This window comes from Mus caroli, unplaced genomic scaffold (assembly GCF_978045245.1).
Source record: "Mus caroli unplaced genomic scaffold, Mus_caroli_1 scaffold_2, whole genome shotgun sequence".
Lineage (NCBI taxonomy): Eukaryota > Metazoa > Chordata > Mammalia > Rodentia > Muridae > Mus > Mus caroli.
This window is the reverse complement of record NW_028227257.1, coordinates 102981036-102987111: the sequence shown is the minus strand read 5'-3', so window position 1 is coordinate 102987111 and position 6076 is coordinate 102981036. Positions and strand designations below refer to the sequence as shown.

Below are 6076 nucleotides of genomic sequence, written 5' to 3'. Positions count from 1 at the left end.
AACTTGTATGTGGATGTTCATGTCAGTGTTATTTGTAATAAGCCTAAAATAAACTTATATCAGGTTTCTATTGCTGTGAAGCACGTTAGTCTAAAATTTAATGATGTAAAGCAGCAAATATTTATTGTCCCACATATCTGTGGACCGGACACCTCTTCTAGGTGATTCTGGTTTTGGGTATCCCATGAAGTTGAAATTAACCTGTCCAGTGCTGTGGTCATCTGAGATCTAGGAGGAAGTTAAAAGGTTTGCTTCTAATGGGATTCATGGTTAATGAACCCATTTCTTTTTATGTGCTGTTGTGTGCGAGTTTTCTGAGGAGATGTGAACAAAGTCTACTTGCCTCAGATAGGCAACCAACCACACACCAAAGTAACAATTCTACCAAAGTCCGACTTGGCATAATAAGTTTATTTGGATCCCTTGCAGGAATGGAAGAGGAGCTACCTACAGAAGCAGGGACAATTCAGAGGCATTTGCACCAGCAAAAAGCCCACCCCAGCATGGGTGAGGACCACGAAAGCCACAACAATGGAGGGAACTCTCTGTTCAGCTTGCAGGCAGCTCTGTAGACTGGAATTTCAAATCCAGGGGGGTGGCTGGGTGGAGAGTCCAACTGGCTTGAATCTCTTCCCGAGGCAGCTACTCTCCATTTCTGAAACCTTGGAGAAAAGCCTGTGAATACTGTACATGTGGGCCCTCCCAGCCCTGGGAGGTTTGTGTACTCCTGGAGTCTCACAGGTCTCCTTTCTCCATGCAGCAGGGAATGATTCATATTGGAGGAAACTGCTCCAGGACACTTGATCTTCCCCACAGGGCTGCTTGAGTTCTTTGTACATAGCGGTTTTTGACTTTCTAGAGAGGAAATTCAAAAGGAATGCAGGGAGAAAGCCCCAGTTCCTTACATGACCTCTTCAGAGACTGTGGGCCATCTCTGTTGCTTTAGTCTAGTCATTATAAACAAGTTGCTAAGCCTGTCAGAGAATTTCCAGGCATATTAAAACCACCACACAACCAAAATGTCCATCAGAAGGAGAATATAGATATGATTTATATCCCTGTACAGTGGATATTCTATGAATTAAAAAAAATTCAACTTCTGATACAGGCAACAATACAGATGAACCTGAAAATAATTGTGCCAAGTCAAAGAAGTCAGACTAAAAGACACAAGATTGAGTTGTGTCTTAAGAACTACACAGTAAGCTACTTAGAAGGAAGGTCAGCAGCTATGTGGGACTGGTGTTAGAGAGGAGGAGGAGGGAAAAGGAGGACTTCTAAGTGGCACCAGGAAACTTGGCTTCTTGGTTATCTATTCTTTTCATTTTTGTTTGTTTGTTTGTTAGTGTGTTTGTGAGAGGGCCTTACTATTTCACCACAGCTGGCCCGGGACTCACTATATAGATAAGGTTGACCTTGAACTCACAGAGATCATCTGACTCTGCCTCCTAGAATTTTGGAGTTTTGAAAGAAAATGTGTGCCACTAAGCCCTGCACTTGGATATACCCTCGGTCTTGATTGTGATGCTAATTTTAGAAGTTGTAAATGTGTTAAAACTCATCAAGTTATATGTCTTTAAAGCATGTAGTTTATTGTATGTCAATTACACCCCTCGTCCTGACAAACCTCTAAGGGTTCTGGAATGGACAAGAGAAATTGTTGTCTTGCACAACACTGTTTCCAAAGTTCTAGTTTCCAGCTGTCTCCCTAGCGACCAAATATGACTTACGAGTCTAAAAGCTTTATCCATTGATAAAATTTTCATCTCAGAAGGGATTTACTACGATACTTTTTTTTTTTTCAGCAAAAAGTGATGTTTTGGGGACTCTGGGTTCTTACTCTGCTAATCAGCACAAGCCTACTGTCCCTTTAAATGTTCCTATCTAACAGTGTCTGCTGTGCTTTGTGGGTTCTGTGCTTTCCACCAGGAAGATGTTCCTTTATGCTATGTGCTGCAGTCAGCATTCATGACCTACACTGTGACCTGGAAACATTTGGTGCTTGCTTCATTGCTCTCTCTCACTCCCCTTCCCCGGCCCACCCAGCCCCCTTCACACACCTTCATTCATGACTTCAGCATTCCTTGAGCAGCTGCCCCATGGAAAGCGGTAGCCAAGATGGGGCACAAGTGCTCCTGGTTCCTGAACTTAGACCTTAGTGAGATTTACACTGCTGGAGAGTCATACTGCCACCCATTCTGGGCCATTCTGGTCCATTCTCCTCCATCTGGCCAATTCCGTACCACAAATGCTCTCTATCCCCTCTGTCTGCCATTGCTACTGATTCAGGGTAAACTTATCACCTCTCACCTAAGTCATTTCCTAATTTTTCTCTGTCTTTCTCATGACCTCAAGCTAGTTTGTTCCCCATATTGCTGTTAAAATCACATTTTGAAACATAAATGTGGTTATAGTTTTCTCTGATTTACATTTTAAATATTTTGTATTATTTGGCAAGTCTATCCATGCATTCAATATCTCTTAATCATAATTCTCTCTCTCTCTCTCTCTCTCTCTCTCTGTGTGTGTGTGTGTGTGTGTATGGTGTGTGGTGTGCAGGTATATGCAAATGTATGTTTGCATTTGTGGGCACACATGTATGTAGGTGCCCATGGAAGTCCAAGTTTGATGTCAGGTGTCTATCATCCTTAACTGCTCTTCAGTTTATGTACTAAGGCGGGGCTTCCATCTGAACCATAGGTCACTGGCTACTCTAGTTAGCCAACTTGTCTCACAGATCCCCCGGTCTCTCTCTTTTGAGTGTAGGGCCACAGGCAGACTGCCGTACCCATCCACATAGGTTCTGGAACCTCAGCTCTGTTCCTCATTGCACAACTGTGCTTTTATTCACAGAACCATCTTCCCATCCCTCAAGTCATGTTTGGTGGGTGCATGATACCAGATTAACCACATCAAGACTTAAGGGTGGCCTCTCAACTTAGCCTCAGTTTCACTATCTCAACTCACCCATTTATTCTAATAGACTAAACTACTAAAGGTTTCCTGTTTTGCATCTTGATGTGCATATTTAAGCTTTTTATTTTGCCATGTGTCTTAGTCAGGGTTTCTATTCCTGCACAAACATCATGACCAAGAAGCAAGATGGGGAGTAAAGGGTTTATTGGGCTTACACTTCCATACTGCTGTTCATCACCAAGGAAGTCAGGACTGGAACTCAAGCAGGTCAGGAAGCAGGAGCTGATGCAGAGGCCATGGAGGGATGTTCTTTACTAGTTTGTCTCCCCTGGTTTCCTCAGCCTGCTCTCTTATAGAACCAAGACTACCAGCCCAGAGATGGTCCCACCCATAAGGGGCCTTTCCCCCTTGATCACTAATTGAGAAATTGCCTTACAGTTGGATCTCATGGAGGCATTTCCTCAACTGAAGCTCCTTTGTCTGTGATAATGCCAGCTGTGTCAAGTTGACACAAAACTAGCCAGTACACCATGGAAATGACAGTTATCCTTTCTTTCCTTTTGCTCATGAAATGTCTATGTGTTTTTTCAAGATGCCATTCACATGCACTGCCTTCCTAGAAAACACCTACTCAGAAGCCGAACTTAGCTGGCTTTCAAGTCGGCACACACATGGCCATCTTTGTAGTCCAGCACTTACCTGATGCTAAGTTGTGCAGTATAGCTTAGTCTTGAGGAAGTAAACAAAACCTAGTATCATATTTGCATAGGAATTCCAAAATCACATTACGCCGTGGCTAATCTTCTTCAGGGTTCAAAACAAAACCAAGAAAACACACACACACACACACACACACACACACACACACATGGTGGTGGGGGGGGGCGGAGAGAGAGAGAGAGAGAGAGAGAGAGAGAGAGAAAGAGAGAGAGGAGAGAGAATTATGATTAAGAGATATTGAATTCATGAATGGACTTGTCAAAGAACACAAAATATTTAAAAAATTTAAATCAGAGAAAACTATAAATGTCTCAGTTTAGGCAAATCCAAAAAACATGGTGCTAGCCACAAAAGTGTTTGCTCGTCTTTGCTTTCAAACCAAAGGGACTCACAGGTTTGCAAATGATAGATGTAACCCTCTTCCATTACTCCTACTTCCTAAAACAAAAATACTTACTGTCATCTAATGGAAGAGCACTCAAGTTCTGAGAGTACCTGGTCCACACAAGACTTTTTCTTTGAACTTTCCCCCAAATTATCTAATACAAACCCAAACCCCATTACAAAGCTCTCCATAGTGCCCTGTGGGACTCCTCTTTGTTCGTCATTACCCAGTGTCCCTTGCTGTAGTAAAAAATAGGCTCAACTTTGTTTACACAGAGCTATAGTCATGGTGGTGGTTGGCTGGTGGGCATCAAAGCATTTGCATATTTGATGTTTATAACAGACAATAAAGGTTTTGAGACATATTTATTTATTTATTATTTATTAATTTATTTATTTTTGTTACTTTCTGTACTAAGCATGGTGCCTGACCAGGTAATGAGCACATTTATAGAAAAATTAATGAGTATGTATTTTAAGATATAAAATGAAGAGCATATAATCAACAAACAGAAGATATTGTTTGAATAAAACATGCCATTTCACATCAAAATGCCCTACATCGGGCTCTGACCGAGTGCTCCTTTGCATGTGAGATGCCCTGTGGCTTTGATGCTGTTGCCTCTGGCCAGTTCCCACCATCAGCAGAGCTTGTGTCTTCATTTAGAAGTGATGATGGCTTGCAATGGACTTCCCCTGTTCCTCGCAGTCCTTACCATTCCCAGCATGCATAGCTGCATAGCCCACCAGGTGTGAGGATGCTGTTATTTGGACTCTAAATTACTGGAAATAAGTCACAGCGGGAAGGCAGATTAGGATAGTTTAAAGAGCAGGCAAAGAGAAGCTATGAAAAACTAGAAAGAAAATTGATTTCTAACTACAGTTGGATGTCATACTTGTTTCGACTTCACGGATGATACACGGAATGGTATATAGTGTAGCTGTTCTCTCTCTGGGGTTTACTCCTATCTGTGTATTACCAGGGCCCTTTCAACCTTAATATTGTAGTTCTCTGTCTTATGCTTTAGTAATAAGTATGAAACCAAAATGGAATAAAGGTGGTAGTTTTATTCATAACTCTTACCTTATTTAAGTCCTGTGTAGCAGAACAGGTAGGAACATAGGGTTTTTGAGATAGAGACCCATAGACTGGAATACAGAAATATCCCCTTCTGAATAACATGAATATTAAGTCACTTACCCGTTCTGAGGCTCAGTTTTGTCATTCACAAAATCAGATCAGCAGTAACTACTCCATGAGAGCCAATAGAGTGGAATGAGCTTGCATATGGAAACCTTTCTCCGCAAATAAAATATTCAGAAATTATATCTGTTATGAATGCAATTGGCTCATTACTTTTTATTAGCATTTATAAGCAACACAGGGTAGAATGGTATAGCATTATAAAACATAATATTAGTTTTATCTATTATGATTATACTGCACTGTTCTTATATTATAGATCATAGCCAAAATTGCTTACATTCTAGGATTTAGTAAAACCCACTAGCTTGGCAATAAACACTTTATGAAACTGGCTTGTGCGTGTTATATCTTTATCAAAAGAAAACTCCTAACAGAAAAATACAATAGGCTCTTTCTAATGCCTATCACGGATGGAGTTTTAGCGATTGGACTGGATGGCTTTCAAGGTTCCCCGTTGTCAGACAGAGAACAGTGAATTTGATAAACAGCAGGAGAGAATAAACCAAGTGGAAAAAGAAGCAGACATTACTCTGCCTCTGGGGAGAGTGGGATTATTACCATAGCCAGCTGACGATGATGAACGGAAGTTCTGTCAACTTGTATGCTGCTAGGTAATTGGTGGTTGCAAGAGGCCGTTGGCAGCTGGGAAACGGGAGTGAACCGAGCAGAGCAAGTGCCTGTGACATGTGAGGAAGCAAGAGACCATTGTTATTACCTAACAGTGATGAGTCCTTTGTAGGCACCAATGACTATGTTAGCTTGTTTAGTCCCAACAATATGATGTTAGTAGGAGGTGACTGTATTGCCGACCTGATTGGATTGAGAAACACCTAGGATAGTAGTGAAACA

General features: G+C 41.5%; 1 long non-coding RNA gene across 1 annotated transcript; it reads right to left on the bottom strand.

The window, feature by feature from the left end:
• Window positions 1-4565: 4565 nt before the first annotated feature.
• Window positions 4566-5825, bottom strand: LOC110308047 (uncharacterized). Its single transcript, XR_002379506.1, has 3 exons — window positions 5786-5825; window positions 5222-5316; window positions 4566-4803 (listed from the first exon to the last, which is right to left on the bottom strand). It is a non-coding gene; the product is annotated as an uncharacterized LOC110308047 (long non-coding RNA).
• Window positions 5826-6076: the final 251 nt, after the last annotated feature.